The sequence below is a fragment of the Scyliorhinus canicula genome, chromosome 8 (assembly GCF_902713615.1).
Source record: "Scyliorhinus canicula chromosome 8, sScyCan1.1, whole genome shotgun sequence".
Lineage (NCBI taxonomy): Eukaryota > Metazoa > Chordata > Chondrichthyes > Carcharhiniformes > Scyliorhinidae > Scyliorhinus > Scyliorhinus canicula.
In genome coordinates this window covers 120,694,968-120,712,539 of record NC_052153.1, presented here as the reverse complement: position 1 = coordinate 120,712,539, position 17,572 = coordinate 120,694,968, and positions in this window count along the sequence as shown.

Below are 17,572 nucleotides of genomic sequence, written 5' to 3'. Positions count from 1 at the left end.
GACGATTCCAGGTGGGTGGTCTCTGGTCTGGCATTTGAGAACCCTACTAGATTTCTCTTGATTTTCCTTTAGTTGTTAATATTATAAACTGACATCCTCTGTTGCATATTCCTTCTTTCCAACCCAACTTGATCCTTCTCTTATTAATTGACTTTACCTTCCAACTTACCTTCCATTTGGAAGGCAGGCAGGAAATTGCAGTTAAGGTGACAAACAGATCAGCCATTGAATGGCAGTGCAGACGACTCAATGGGCTGAAAAGCCTATTCCTGTTCCTATTTCTGAGGATCGTTTGATTTTTTTTCCATCTTTCTGTGATTGCTTTCACATTTCGTTTTTATTTATCTCAAATAATCATCTAAATTTCTTTTAATTAAATTCATGGGCTCTGCCACAGGAAGGCAGATTATTATCTGAACGGTGGCCTTTAGGAAAAGGGGAAGTGCAACGAGACCTGGGTGGCACAATGGAACAGTCTCTGAACCTTGACATGCAGGTCCAGTAGGTGGTGAGGAAAGCTAATAGCATGTTTGCTTTCGTAGTGAGGGGATTTGATTATTGGAATAGGGATGTCTTGCTGTAGTTATACAAGGCCTTGGTGAGGCCACATCTTAAGTATTGTGTGCAGTTTTGGTCTCCTACTTTGAGGAAGGATATTCTTGCTTTTGAGGGTGTCCAACAAAGGTGCACCAGACTAATTCCCGGGATGGCAGGACTGACATACGAAGAAAGACTGGATCGACTGGGCTTGAACTCACTGGAGTTTAGAAGAATGAGAGGGGATCTCACGGAAACATATAAAATCCTGATGGGACTGGACAGGCTAGATGAGGGAATAATGTTCCCAATGTTGGGGACATCCAGAACTAAGGATCATAGCCTAAGAATAAAGGGCAAGCCATTCAGGAGTTATGACTTGTGGAATTCTCTACCACAGAAAGCTATTGGGGCCAGTTCTTTGGATGTATTCAAGAGGGAGCTGGATGTGGCCCTTGCAGCTAAAGGGATCAAGGGGTATGGAGAGAAAGCGCGAATGGGATACAGAATTTGAATGATGAGCCATGGTCATAATGAATGGTGGTGCACGATCGAAGGGTTGAATGGCTTACTCCTGCACCTATTTTCTGTTTCTTCGATGTTTTGCAATGATTCATTGTACAGAATTTCCATATTTCACTCGTCCTGTTGCAAAGAAATTTCTTATAACCTCTCCATTAATTAATTTTACTCCTGTCTTAAATTTCTGCCCTTTATGTTGCCATTTTGCTAACCCATGGAAACATTCTAATCGTTGGCCAGAATTCTCCAGTCATTGAAATTCATTTTTCCCACTGACAGCGCATGTCTGCCCCTGGTTTCCCAGTGGCCTGGGTTGTTACAATGGAAGGTCCCATTGACATGCAGCGGGATGATAAAATCCCGCCACCAGCGATAAGCGCTCGGCCAACAAACACGTGGCTGGGGTTACCAGAGAATTCAGACCGTTATTTTGTGAAACCAGCATTTTAACCTTTATATATTTGTTTGAAATATTTGTTTGAATTTAGAGCTGAGATTTCAGCTTTGAAGATTGAATAAGGCTATTTATAAAGGTGTTTTTTTTTTTTGCAAATTGCCCCAATTAGTTAGGTTGTTTAAAGGGAGGATACTTTGCTGTATACTGGGCAATTTTGTGTGCAAGGTTAAAAGATGATTTGTTAAAGAATTTTCATACAAGGATAGAAAAGAACAATCAGAGATCTCGGGCTGGATTCTCTTCACCCCGGCGCGGGGCGAAGAATCCAGTTCCACGCATGGAATCGGGACTAGCGCCAGTGCCTCGATTCTCCAGCCCCCGAAAAGCATGTACTCGGGGAGTATGCTGCACCACATATCCACCCCTGTGGCCATTGCCAGAGGCACACCCCACTATTCTCTGCCTCCGCCGACTGGCCAAAGTACCGGCGCTGTGGACCACTCATGACAGTTCAGGATACTCGCGTGGTGGTCCCGCCATGGTCGGGGCGGGCCGATCGGAGGGGGCGGGGGGGGGGGGGCTCATAGGGGACAGGGCTATTTTTGAGTTGGCGGTCCATTTCGGGAGCGAGGCCGATCGGGGGCATTATTTCCATGGTCCAGCTCCGTGGTCTGAGTCCGCCATGGAGCACTGTCGGGGCCGCTGGAGGTTGCCGCCATGCGCATGTGCGGCCTCTGACCCGGAAGTGCGGGGGGCCCTATCTGAAGCTGGAGCTGTGAGCTTCACGACGGCTCCATGCTAGCCCCCTGCAGGGCTGTGAATATGTGGCCTTTTGATGCCAGTTTTTCTGGCGTAAAAGGCCAGAGTTTTCATGACGGCATGGGGACATAGTCCCTGAAACGGAGAATCCAGCCCCTCATTCATCATCAGCCATGACAAGCAGATTTTAAGAAAGAAAACAGATGGCTATAGTGTCAATGCCTTTATGAAAATTAAGGGTGTGATTTTGTGATCCTGTTGCGCCTGATGCAATTCCGGACACAATTGGGCTCCACGTAAGATTCTGGGCCGATCACGAGTCACCCGACTCACTCCACCTGGTGCAATCCGAATCTTGCCCTCACTGGATGAGATCCGGATCTGAACATTTAAATGAGCCGTACGGCTTGTTTAAAATTGCTGTTTACTTCAGTGGGGCTGTAATAGTGGGCAAGAGGGGCCCAATGGGCTAGAGGGGCCACAGAACCTGGCCCTACTATTTCAGATGCTATGCTTCTCCAAGTAGAATATTCACTCATGGCTTTTCTCCTCAACCTTTTTGACATGAACAAGATAGTCAGTCAACGTACATCCACAGAATAAGCACCAGGGACATGAACAGTTATCAGAGAAGTAAATTACTGAGCTATTCATGGCTTCATGCTTGCACGTGCTATGTTACAGACTGAGCTGGCAGTGGGCACAAATGATTCAGTATTCAGTGATTATTACTGATTGGAAGAGATATGTCATCTTTTAAATCAAATAATGTTTGTATTATTAATGGCCTGTTTTAACACTATTAACTTTTATTTCCAGCTAGCTTTTCATCAATTAATCATGCCAAATTACACTAGTTTTATCATGTACCTGTATAATTAAAGAACTATCACTATGCATGACCATCACCTCACAGGTAATTAAAACTGTAGCTTGAATCGACAGGGAATTGTATCAAAAATAGGTGGTAAATGGAAGAAGAGGTAATAAAGAATAGAAATTCTAATTACTTTTCTTTTAATTGGCTGGTAATTAAATAATAACAGTCATTCTATAATTAATATACTATTTAGAATATAAGTTACGAAATCTTGAAAACCAATCAACCTTTTCCTTAGTTCAATACAAATATAACTTTGCTAAGTCGTTAGCATCATTGTAGTTTCCAGCACAGAAGAAGACCATTCAACCCATTGAGCCTGTACTGGCTCTTTGCTGGAGCAATCCATAATAATCCCACTGTCTTGTGTTCTCCCCATTGCCCTTGACCTTCTTTAGTTTTAAATACTTATCCCTGTCCCTTTGAAACAGGTAATGATTTCTGCCTCAACCATTCCCTTTGCAAAATCTCCCATGCTCCATCGTGTAAAGCACATTTTACCACCCTCTTTTCTTACCCCTCAGTGATAATTTTCAATCAATGGGTCTTTCTTGCTTAATCTCCAAATGAAAGGAACAGTCTTTCCTTCTTTGCTTTTCACGAGCTTCATAGTTAAAAAACATACGATTAAATCACGCCTCAGCATTCTCTGTTCGAATGGAAATAGTCTCCAGCCTCTCCTCATAATGAAATGGAATCAACAGCACATAACGAGGCCATTTGGCCCAACTGGTGTAAATTGGTATTTGTATTTCACACGTGCCTTCTTTCATTCGAATTACTTCTTCTCCACCTTGGCCATATCCACCTATTATCACCCCTTCCTGTGTGCACCGAACATCCCCCTTAAATGTGTCTATGCTATCTGTTTCACTCATTCTATGTAGTGGTAAATTCCATATTCTCACCAGTCTATGCAAGGAGATTCCTCCTAAACCTTTCATTTGACCTGGTCAAAGAAAATTGTGCATTGTTGGTCTGAAGAATCGGATGATCTCCTACGGGACTGCTTAGAGTCAGTGGTGTTACGGGTCAGGGTTTAGAGAACCCCAAAGTGTATCGTGGAGTTCACCTAACCCACAACTTTTAATAGATTGTGGTATGGGGGGCACATGGCCCAATCTACAGGTGTGGTACAGCAGAAATGGAAAGTATTTTTTAAAGCAAAACAATGTTTATTTTATGAACTCAAGTTAACCTTTTTAATCAACATACAGTGAACATCTTAGCAACTATTCATTCAAATACAATCCCCAAAGACAACAGCACTAAGTAATCCTTTAAGCTTTCCTTTTAACATCCATAAGACTTAAAAACATAACCTTTAACATCAGGTTAAAGTCACTACTGAGAGCAGTTATTAGTTTTAAATCACCAAAGGATCGATTTACAGTTTTTAGATTACAGGGAGAGAGAATAATACCCCTTCTGGCTGTGACTGCAGCTATCCAGCTCTGAAAACGAAACTAAAACACACCCTGCAGCAAACAGCCTAAAACGAAAGTAAAAAGCTGACAGACAGCCCAGCTCCACCCACACTCTGACATCACTGATAAACACCCATTTCTTAAAGGTACATTTCTTAAACACCCATTTCTTAAAGGTACTCTCACATGACAGTGGACTGGTCAGTGTTTAAAAACTCTGCGACCAGCCTGAACTGGTATGCCACTTCAGTAACTGACTTCATTAGTAAGTGTGTAGAAGACTGTGTGCCAAAGAAACAAATCCGCGTGTTTCCCAACCCTGGATCAACAGGGATATCCACTGCTTGCTGAAGTCTAGATCTGAGGCATTCAAGTCAGGCGACCCTGACCTATACAAGAAAGCCAGATATAATCTAAGGAGGTCCATTAAAGATGCCAAAAGACAGTACCAGACCAAGCTCGAGTCCTAGGCTAGCCCCGCCGACTATGGCAAGGTCTGCATGACATAACGGGCTACAAGATGAAGGCATGTAAAATCACCGACTCCAATGCAACCCTCCCTGATGAGCTCAATGCATTCTATGCATTCTATGAACAAGAGGTCAGCGAGAGCAAACCCTTCACCCAGAAGCCTCAGTTGAACTTGTATCTGAGATCACCATTGCAGATACCAGAGCAGCCTTCTCGAAGGTCAACCCTCGGAAAGCCACTGGCCCGGATGGGGTACCCGGACGGGCACTCAGGTCTTGCACGGATCATCTGGCAGGGGAATTCGCAGACATCTTCAACCTTTCTTTACAACAATCTGAGGTCCCTATCTGCTTTAAGAAGATGACCATCATCCCTTTACCAAAACAAAGCCAAGCAGCGTGCCTTAATGACTATAGTCCAGTGGCTCTGATATCCATCATCATGAAGTGCTTCGAAAGCTTAGTCATGGCACGAATCAACTCCAGCCTCTCAGATTGCCTTAATCCACTACAGTTTGCCTACCGCTGTAACAGGTCCACAGCAGGCGCCATCTCCATGGCCCTGTACTCTACGCTGGAACACCTAGATAACAAAGACACCTATATCAGACTCCTATTTATCGACTACAGCTCAGCCTTCAACACCATCATTCCTACGAAACCCATCTCCAAACTCCGTGGCCTTGGCCTCAGCTCCTCCCTCTGCGACTGGATCCTGAACTTTCTAACCCACAGGCACACAATCAGTAAGGATAGGCAACAAAACCGACTCCACGATCATCCTCATCACTGGTGCCCCACAAGGTTGTGTTCTCAGCCCCCTACTATACTTGTACACCTATGACTGTATGGCCACATTCTCCTCCAACTTGATTTTCAAATTTGGTGATGACACCACAGTAGTGAGTCTGATTTCAAACAATGATGAGACAGAGTACAGGAATGAGATTGAGAATCTGGTGAACTGGTGTGACGACAATAATCTCTCCCTCAATGTCAACAAAACAAAGGAGATTGTCATCAACTTCAGGAAGCGTAGTGGAGAACATGCCCCTGTCTATATCAATGGGAACAAAGTAGAAAGGGTCAAGAGCGTCAAGTTTTTGGGTGTCCAGATCACCAACAGTCTGTCTTGGTCCCCCCATGCCGACACTATAGTTAAGAAAGCCCACCAATGGCTCTACTTTCTCAGAAGACTAAGAAATTTGGCATGTCACCTCCGACTCTCACCAACTTTTATGGATGCACCATAGAAAGCATTCTTTCTGGTTGTATCACAGCTTGTTATGGATCCTGCTCTGCTCAAGAACGCAGGAAATTACAAAAGGTCGTGAATGTAGCCCAATCCATCACGCAAACTAGCCTCCCATCCATTGACTCTGTCTACAATTCCCGCTGCCTCAGAAAGGCAGCCAGCATAATTAAAGACCCCACGCACCCCGGACATACTCTCTTCCACCTTCTTCCGTCAGGAAAAAGATAGCAAAGTTTGAGGTCACGTACCAACTGACTCAAGAACAGCTTCTTCCCCTACTGCCATCAAACTTTTGAATGGACCTACCTCGTATTAAGTTGATCTTTTCTCTACACCTTGCTAGAACTGTAACATTATATTCTGCAGTCTCTCCTTCCTTCCCTATGTACGGTATGCATTGTTTGTACAGCATGCAAGAAACAATACTTTTCACTGTATACAAATACATGTGACAATAATAAATCAAATCAAATAAAATAATTGCTATATTTAGAGCTCCCTGTTCTGGACTCTGCTACAAGTGGAAACAGATTCTCCACATCCACCCTCTTAAACCTCTTCATAGTTTTAAACAACTCTATTCGATTCCCTTTCAAGAATAAAGAGCCACAAGTAGTTTAAACTTTCCAGAAAGTTTAACATTCCTAGCTATCACGCCGATGAATCTTCACTATGTATTTGCTGTGGCTTTCAATAAAGGCTGTTAAATTATAGAAAGGTGAGTAGCTGCACCTTTGGGAGTTGGAGTGGCTCAGTGGGTAGCTCTTTGAGTCCTAAGGGCCCAGATTCAAATATGGCTTCAGACCATGAGACCATGAGACATAGGACCAGAATTAGGCCACGCGGCCCATCGAGTCTGCTCCGCCATTCAATCATGGCTGATATTTTTCTCATCCCCATTCTCCTTACCTTCTCCCCATAACCTCTGATCCCCTTTATTAATCAAGAATCTATCTATCTCTGTCTTAAAGATACTCAGTGACTTGGCCATGGAAGAAGCCAGCCACGGGCACAGGCAAACGAGTGTGTATCAGTGTCCGCTCCAAACGCGGATAAATGGCAACCCAATGTGAAAATACCCGCTAAACCCACAATAAAATTATGGTTAATATAAAGGGTGAGCAGCCAGCACTGTGGTGACCCCTTGTAACCTGGAAAAAGGTGAATGAGAAAGAATGGTGTGGGTGTACCTTAAAAGGGAAGGAAAAAAATTAAGAAGAGTACCAAAAATCATACTGCTGATATAAATAGTCACACCAGTTTTCAATGGAGACAGTGCCAGAGGTCAAAGAAAAAACAAGAAAGGGTTTGAGGACAATCTTGAAATACATTAGCAATCTTTGCTGCCAATCAGTATGTGCCGGTTCATCCTGTGTAAGAGCACAAAAAAAGGAACACAGACTGATCGCATGAGGCCTCCATTCCCTTTGAAACATTATGCAATTTTCAGCAGGATGTTTGCAATGCAGAAATGACATTGAGAGAATTTTTAGTTAATCCTGTGGAAATTGAGCAGAATGACGAGCAATTATGTGAAAGCGAAAAACACATTCTATTCCGGCTTGCCGACAATTTTAAAATGGCTTATTTTTAAGGCATAGGAGACATCGATGCAAACCCACCAGAAGCCTTATTCATTTATGCAAGTCACAATCCTACTATGTATTGTCAGGGGGTTAAGACCTCACAGTATATACTTCTATAAAATCTACATGGATATTCTCATGGCTAATTTCTAATGTTTTAAAAACTGCACTCCTTTTAAAATGGCTGAAACTGCCCGTCTGTGGCCCTCGAACAAAAGGATCTTTCTGGCAGTGTTAAGGAAACTTACACCTCGCTACCTCTGAAGAGAAACTAATGACTCCTGTGGATTGCAAAGACCAAATTCAAAGGGAACTATAAATGGCCATCTTCATTTCATAAGTCAGGCTTGGCCAACTGGAGCCAATTTGTCTGCCAGGACAAAGAATCCTTCCTTTCATGTCTTTTTTAAATTTTTGCAATTAAGGGGCAATTTTGCATGTCCAATGCACCCTGCACGTCTTGGGGTTGTGGGGGTGAGACCCACGAAGACATGGAGAGAATGTGCAAACTCCACACGGACAGTGATCCGGGGCCAGGATCAAACCTTCGGCGCCATGAGGCAGCAGTGCTAGCCACTGTGCCACAGAGCTGCCCTGTCTCAAGTCTTAATGTTTGAAACAGCTAACCATATTGCTAACCCAGATGGAAATAGCCACCTTTGTCAAAGATACTGTGAAGAGGTGGGAATCGTGTGACGTGGAATCATTCAGCATTTGAAAAAATGCCATTTCCAAGCAGCAGCAAAGCTAAGGGGCTCTGCCCAGGCAGAATACCTCCCCCCCATTTACACTTCTTCTACTGGAACTTCTGTATATCATCTACAAGTTTGATTCATCTGAACATGCCTACTTTATCGTGGGAGTCAACTCCACTGGGAAAGTGAATTGTCCAGCATCAGATTTTTTTAGTCCTTTTATTGGAATTTTTTATTTTTCCAAAAATGGCCTCAAAACAAAAAAAAGAGGACGAAAGCAAGCCTTCAGTTACAATGTACACTGGGCACATCATAAAGCAGTAGTTATCACACAATATGGGACCATTGAGACTGGATAAATCAGGGACAACATCCCCAACATATTTTCTTCATGGATATCGGGCGAGGTTCTCTGTTTCAGAAACTAAGTGTTGACACTGGCACTGAATTGGTGGACTTGTACCACATCTAAATTAGTGCCAGTCCTGCAGTAATTCTTGATCCGTTGATGGGCTAGCACCGGCGCCACGTGGAACTCAATTGATTCCAATGAAAAACGGTGTCCGATTCAGCTGGCAAACTGCAGCCGCAGATTAGCACTGCACTCACCACACACACTCATCCCAGCCAACAAAATGGCAGCACAGAGAGCGGCACCCTGGTTCATGGACGCAGAGCATTAGACCCTTTTGGATGCCATGGGGGGGAGGGTGGTCACCCTGTTCCCCGGGATGGGAAGGATGCCCGTACACTGGGTCTGGGCGTCAGTAGCAGAGACCGTGAGCACCATGGTCCCACCACCAAGACCGGACAGCAGTGCAGGAAGAAGCTGCCTGACTTTCTCAGAACGGCCAGGTTGAGTAGGCAACACCATCCTCCTGGCACCAACCCCCTTCCTACACACCCCTAATCCCAACTCCCCACACCTGGAGAGTGACGGAACCCCTTCCGCTGGCAGTGTGAACGCACATACCCCCGCCACCACATGTCAGCGCCCATACCGCCCGCCATTGCCGGGTGCCTTGATCACAAAGGGCACCAACTACCCACCCCCTGTGCCGAACATGTCGATTGCCTAAAACTGTGCGCTTTCTGTCTCCCCAACCCTCTCCCCCAGGAGATGATAGCACATAACTGCAGAGAGAGAAAAGGCCGGAGGGGGATCGCCGGACCTGCAGCTGCTGACCATCGTGGAGCAGCGGGTTCTGGACCTGGTCAGAGGATCAGGAGAGAAGGAATTCACCATGGTGAAGGTTGGCATCGGCAACCTAGTGAGCCCCTTCTGAGTTGTGGTGTCCTTTTGACATGCATGGCGTGACCCATTCACCATCCCCTCACTATTCCCACACCCCTCCCTCAATACTCCACATCCCCCTCACAATCCCCTTAAGCACCTCACCATCTCCCACCACCCCCTCACCACCCCTAACCATCCCACCTCCCCTGAACCACCGCTACACCATCCACTCAACAACCCCAAACCACCCACCACCCTAACGCGCAAAAACAATCATGTGTCACGTCTTGTGTCTTGCAGGATCACCTGGTGACAAGGCGGCTCTTCTGGTGTTCCCCGCTCCCGACCTCAACTGCAAGCAGATTCCAGTGTTGAGTAGGCAACAGACAGCGATGAGAGCTCCAAAACACCAGCCCGAGACACCCCAGAGCACCAGTCTGGGGACAGTAATTTCCCATCACAGCTTTCTCCAACACCGTCCACCATCCCAGAGACACTCATCTTGGTTGAGCATGTTAGTGAAGAGGCTAATGTCTGGTGCATGTCACACATTTGCAGTGGTATATCAGGTGGAGGTAGGAGCCCCAGGGGTTGACAGTCAGAGGGTAACCCCACCCCAGGAACTAGCTGCCATCCAGATGCGTCTTGGACTTCTGGACAGGGCGGTCCCACCAATAATGGAGATGCAGTCACAGAGCTGGGGACTACATGAGATGTTGTCAGCAACCATCCAGCACCTGCAGGTGCAATTGGAGGAATCCAACTGCCTATAGGGGCAAGGCGCAGTGCTGATCAGTGTCACCCAGGCCAACACCGAATGGGTGGTCCGTGCTGGAGGCCTTGGGGCGAAGGTATCGGCCAAGGGTCAGGATGTCCAAGTCCTGGGGCGCTTTGGGTGGAGGGACAGGGCAGGGCTACCCTGTCACATGCAGATATGTACCAGGGCTACTTGGACATTGCAGCGGTGCTCCACAGCTTGGCCCAGTCACAACAGGTTATGGCTGAGGGTTTCGACGACAATGCCAGGGTACTGACTGACCTGAGCCAGTCCCAGAGGGGCCTGGCACAGTCACTGAGTATGTCAACAGTCCCAGAGATAGGTGTCCCAATTCCTGTGCTCCAAGGCCGCGAGCTTGGAGACTTTGGTTGAAACGAGAGTGGGCCTCCAGAACTGGCAGCGCCAGTGGCAGGGGAGCCTCAGATGTTTGCTCTGATCGCACCCCAATCCCAAGGAGTAGCCTGGGGGCCACTGGGTATGCTGAGAGGAGGAGGTGATGCGGCCTGTGCCGGTGACCCCTGCAGGGGAGATGGTGGAACAACACAGTGTCATGGACTCCCCTCGTCCTGTCCCTGGCGCATCTTAAGGGCATGGGCAGAACACCACGCCACCTGGGACACATGAGCAGCAGCCTGGCCCATCCTCACCCCGTTACTCCAGAGGATGGCCGCCAAAGAGGACCCAGGTCACAGGGCAGGAATCGCAGCAGGCCACCTCTACTCCTGATGTACTGCCTGGGGATCCACTCAGACGTAGCGTTAGGGCCCATAAGGCCAAAAAGACATCAGTTAAGTTGGCACGGATGTAGGACACAGGATAGCATTCGGGGCTCGGGCCCAAACCATTATAGAGAAGTTCATGTGTTATGTTCAAAATAAACAACTGTGCACATAAGTACAAAACTACCTTGGTGCTCTTTCAGAAGGGTATGGAGGGAAGGGCTTGGCTGGCTGGTTTCAGAGGGGGCATCGAGGGGGTTGGGGTGATGGGTGGATGTTGAAAGTGACCTCGGGGCCCCGAGGTCAGACACTGCACTTCGCTCAGTATCCCACCCCTCCCCCTTCAACCCCAATCGCACCCCCACCCCCCCCCCTCACCCTGTCCCCACCCCCGTCACCTCAAGGGTGCGGTGGGACCATGTGATGGAATGGCCAGCTCGCATGCAGGGATCCCCAGGTGGATGGTGAAAAGTGCTATCGAAGCAAGAGTCTGACATTGTCAAAGGACATGGAGCACCAGGGCTAATCGCAGAGCAAGTCGTCATTATCCTCCAGCCCATGGTCCAGACCTGTTGCTACTCACATTCCAGGGCCCGCACCCCAGGCAGATAGGAATCACAGAATCGCGGAGGGGGTTGCTGGGGGTGGGGTGGGGAGGTGGTGCAAGGAACGTGGTCATGGGAGGGAGTCGTCCACCTGGAGGGTGGGGATGGTGGATGGGGGGCAGGGCTGTAGGGGGGATAGGTTTGGGCGTTAGATAGGATGTTCGTCCCGTCGCCAAGCCTCATGGTCTGTGAACCTGGGGCCGATTAAAGCGTCTTGTGCGCACAGGCCCTAGCGCACACATTCTGCGGCTTCCTGTGCCTGCCCAGGCTCCATGCCTGCACATCCTGGGCCTCCACATCCTCCTTACTGGACGAGGCCTGGCATTCATACCCCTCCTCCAGCACATCGCCCCTCTGTTGTGCAGGACACAGCAGACCACCACGATGTGGGAGACCCTCCCAGCGCTATACTGGAGGGCCCTCCAGAGCGGTCCAGGCACCTTTGGACTTGATTAATTGTCACAAGTACCGAGGTACAGTAAAAAGTATTGCTTTGCGTACAGACAGATCGTGCCATATATGACATATCATAGGACTTACGTATCCCTGAACTGCATCTGCAGCGCACCAATGCACCGCTTGACCACAGCCCCAGTCGTGGCATGTGCCTCATTGGTCTCCGTGTCGATCCATGGCCTCTGGATAGGCATCATCAGCCACAACTGCAGCGGATAAACCCTATTGTCCAGGAGCCAATCCCTCACTCTGTGTGCGCTTGTCAGGAACCATCGTGTGCCAAGATGAAGGCGCCATGGGGCAGCACGGTGGCGCAGTGGGTTAGCACTGCTGTCTCATGGCGCCGAGGTCCCAGGTTCAATCCCGCCTCAGGGTCACTGTCCATGTGGAGTTTGCACATTCTCCCTGTGTTTGCGTGGGTTACGCCCCCACAACCCAAAAATGTGCAGGGTAGGTGGATTGGCCACCCTAAATTGCCCCTTAATTGGAAAAAATTAATTGGGTGCTCTAAATTTATTAAATAAAGATGAAGGCGCCATGCACACTGCCAGGGCATCGTGTGCAGATGTGCATGATGTGCAGCTCATGGTCACACACTAGCTGCACGTTCATCGAGTGGAACCCCTTTCAGTTTATGAAGACCAGCCTGCCATTGGCTGGTGCTCAGGGGGTGGCATCAATTCCATCAATCACCCGCTGGACCTGATGCATTCGGCGATGGGGGCGAACCCCATTGCCCGTGCATCCTGGTAGGCTCGGTTCACACTGAATTTGACCTTTTGTGCCAATGGTCATGAAGGGCCTCTGTGAATACATGGATGCACCTTGCGAACCGAGGTCTCAGAGATTCTGACAGGTCCCCACACGGCACCTGGAAGGACCCCCGTGGCGTAAAAGTTCAGAACGACCGTCAGCTTGACGGTCATTGGAGGCGATTGACCTCCCCCATTCCCCTGTGGTGTCAGGTGCACCATGATGCAGCATACATGTTGCACCATCCCCCTGCTCAGCCAGAGTCTTCAACGGCATGCCCGGTCCGGCTGGTCCTCAAATGACGGGTGCTGCCGGTAAACACGAGGCCTGATGCGGCACCTCCTTCCCACCTCCTCCTCGGCCTATTGGGCAGCCGGCTCTCCATCCTCATCAGCTGTCTCCTGTTTCTTTGGGGCAGGCTCCACTGCTGCTGGTTCCCCTCCAAGCAGCTCCTGTCCGTACAGCCTCAGTGCATCCCCCAGGGCTGCAGCGGCTATAATGAAGGCCATCATTCCAAAGTCCATTGCCTGTAGGGGGTGAAAGGCAAACATGTTAGCGTGGTGCGAACCCTGTGCTCAACCAGATTCAATGGGCTACATGATGGCCACAGCCTGCACTGCAGACCCTGTCCCCACATGTCCCCTTCCCCCCTCCTCTCCCATGCCCACACCCACACCCACACCCAGCGTTCTCCCAGCACTCTGCCTTCCGCACCGTTCCCCTGGCTTTGTTGGTGGCCAGCACTGCAGACGCTTCTGGCCAACACTCGCCGCTGCCGGCAGGGGTACTGGTAGCTGGCCCTAGCCACGCCAGAGATATGCTCTGCAGCCTCCATCTGGCACCAGTCTACAGGGGCTACTGTGGTCGTTGCCCTTGGGTGGGCCACATGATTCCCGGCCGGCTGGTGATGCCCGTTTGTGGGGCTGGGGGTGGGTTGGTGGGGTGGATGGGGGTGGAGAACAGGTTGGTGTGTTGCGGGGGTGGTGGGGTGAGGACACCCATAAGCCAGTGTCACTCTGCGCAACCACGGGCCACGGTAGGTGGTCAGGGCGTAAGCAGCAATGTGGCTGCCTTGCAGACTACGACAATGGCGATCTGTGCCCGGAGGCCCCGGTCCATGAGAGATCACTCCAAACCACGGTCCATAGCCTGGTCGACCCCACCCCACCAACTTGCCCCCGGCTCCAGTTAGCGATGCCAGCGGCAGGACCAGCAGCCCACGGACACGCCTCTGCATGTCCTACCTCCTCTCCTTCCCTCAGCAGCCATGGCGCCTGTTTCCCAATTTTTGAAAACCGCAAGTGAACCTCGCCGTCGGTAATTCCTCTTTGCGGAGAAGGAGCATCGCGAGAGCCCTGGAGAATACCAGGTTAATGATATGCCAACAGTGTTTACTGTACATGCACAATAGAATGGATTGACGCCGCTGTCAAGGCACTAGGGATATGGCATCTCACCAGCCACCCAGCGCCAGCCACAATTTCAAGCTTGTGCGATTCTCTGCCCACTCGCATTTCAGGATTCCAATGTCGCTGGAAGGAGAATCCAGTCCATATTGGATTGGATTGGATTGGATTTGTTTATTGTCACGTGTACTGAGGTACAGTGAAAAGTATTTTTCTGCAAGCAGCTCAACAGATCATTCAGTACATCCAAGAAAAGGGAATTAAACAAAATTCAAGAAAATTCAAGAAAATACATGAGAATACATAATAGAGCAACACAAGATATACAATGTAACTACATAAGCATTGGCATCGGTTGAAGCATACAGGGTGTAGTGTTAATGAGGTCAGTGAATAAGAGGGTCATTTAGGAGTCTGGTGACAGTGGGGAAGAAGCTGTTTTTGAGTCTGTTCGTGCGTGTTCTCAGACTTCTGTATCTCCTGCCCGATGGAAGAAGTTGGAAAAGTGAGTAATCCTGGTGGGAGGGATCCTTGATTACGCTGCCCGCTTTCCCCCGGCAGCGGGAGGTGTAGATGGAGTCCATGGATGGGAGGCAGAATCGTGTGATGGACTGGGCGGTATTCACGACTCTCTGAAGTTCCTTGCGGTCCTGGGCCGAGCAGTTGCCATACCAGGCTGTGATGCAGCCCGATAGGATGCTTTCTATAGTGCATATGTAAAAGTTGGTAAGGGTTAATGTGGACATGCCGAATTTCCTTAGTTTCCTGAGGAAGTACAGGCGCTGTTGTGCTTTCTTGGTGATAGCGTCGACGTGAGTGGACCAGGACAGATGTGCACCCCTAGGAATTTGAAACTGCTAACCATCTCCACCCCGGCCCCGTTGATGCTGACAGGGGTGTGTACAGTACTTTGCTTCCTGAAGTCGATGACCAGCTCTTTAGTTTTGCTGGCATTGAGGGAGAGATTGTTGGCGTTACACCACTCCACTAGGTTCTCTATCTCCCGCCTGTATTCGGACTCATCGTTATTCGAGATCCGAGATACAACTATAGTTGTATCGTCAGCAAACTTGTAGATGGAGTCGTGTGTGTACAGGGAGTAGAGTAGGGGGCTAAGTACGTAGCCTTGCGGGGCACCGGTATTGAGGACTATTGTGGAGGAGGTGTTGGTGTTCATTCTTACTGATTGTGGTCTGTTGGTCAGAAAGTCAAGGATACAGTTGCAGAGTGGAGAGCCAAGTCCTAGGTTTTGGAGCTTTGATATGAGCTTGGCTGGGATTATGGTGTTGAAGGCGGAGCTGTAGTCAATATGTAGGAGTCTGATGTAGAGATGATGTAGGATCTGGCTGCACCACAACAGGATACATGCAAAATCACAGGCCTACAGCATACCCATCACATCGAAACAAAATGTCAGGAGGAAGAAAACAATATCCTGAGAACCCCAGAACTGAAGGGGAACTTGACTAACACTCAGCGTGCAAATTAAACTCTTCTCCAGGTCTAGGCCAGAACAGATATACGTAATATTACTCCAGAATGACAAGGAGAGGACTGGACACCAGCAAACATCAATTCTAGCCATACAAATCCCGGTCCTCAACAGGAAAGCCCACAGTCTACAAACCCCCCACGCCACCCCCTGGATATATTAGGATAAAGATACTTTTCAAAAATCATGAATTCAACATTCAGCTTAACATGAACTAATTAAATCAGGATAACCAGTGGTGCAGGACATCAAACCCAAATTATTCACTTCCCTTCCAGCAAACAAACTGCCAATGTCAATAGACATCACTGGTGCACAAAAAAAGCAGAAATCAAGGATAAAGCCGGATCAAAGACGATGAGTGCTCTTCCGGGTCTTCCAACAATTCCAACGATCGAAGCACAAAACCTCATTCTGACCCACCCAGCATCAGTTTTTAACCTGATGACCTCTGTGAAGGAATACCTTCACAGCCGGCTTACTCGCTTTTCCATCTTCTTCCATTGGGCAGGAGATACAGAAGTCTGAGAACACGCACGAACGGACTCAAAAACAGCTTCTTCCCCACTGTCACCAGACTCCTAAATGACCCTCTTATTCACTGACCTCATTAACACTACACCCTGTATGCTTCATCCGATGCCAATGCTTATGTAGTTACATTGTATATCTTGTGTTGCCCTTTTATGTATTCTCATGTATTTTCTTGAATTTTGTTTAATTCCCTTTTCTTCCCATGTACTGAATGATCTGTTGAGCTGCTTGCAGAAAAATACTTTTCACTGTACCTCGGTACACGTGACAATAATCAAATCCAATCCAAATCCAATCCAATCCAATCCAATCCTTATTGGACTTTGGTTCTGGATTCTGGTCTCATGTGGAACAGTAATCTTTTCTCTGTGCCCTTTATCCTGTAAATCTTTCTTTTCCCTTTCCCTCCTTTACTGGATGAGTGTACATGGGCCTATAAGGCAACTCCCTCCTGTGTTTTGAGTGTGGACAAATAAAGTAACCCTTTGAGTTAATTTATCTTGAGCTTGCTGTGGGGTTATTGACAGAAAACTGGATCATACCAAAATGAGGGGTTGGGAAATATGCCATTGCTCATAATGAGGGAAGCAAATTAAAAGCAAGGTCAATAGTGACGTTTAAGGGGCATCTTGACAAATACATGAATAGGATGTGAATAGAGGGATACAGACTCTGGAAGTGTAGAAGATTTTAGTTTAGGCGGGCAGCATGGTTGGCGCAGGCTTGGAGGGCCGAAGGGCCTGTTCCTGTGCTGTATTTTCTTTGTTCTTTGTTCTAAAACACCTTTCCATTTACGGGTTGCGAGAGGAGAAATGAGTGCTGTTTAATTAATCACCGTCCTGTCTGTAACAGTATCCAACACAATGTCTAGTTGGAAGAAAGCAGGGCACTCACAGTGGAAGCCTTGACAACTGATGCCTAGTTAGACAAACTTTGCTGATAGATTAAATTGACACTCTGAAGTCTGGAGGAACAAAAAAATTCACAACAGAATATAGGCCTTTCCTGCCTGGACTGTCCAGCAACCTCCACAATGTGCTGACTGCCTTAATACCCACGTGTCT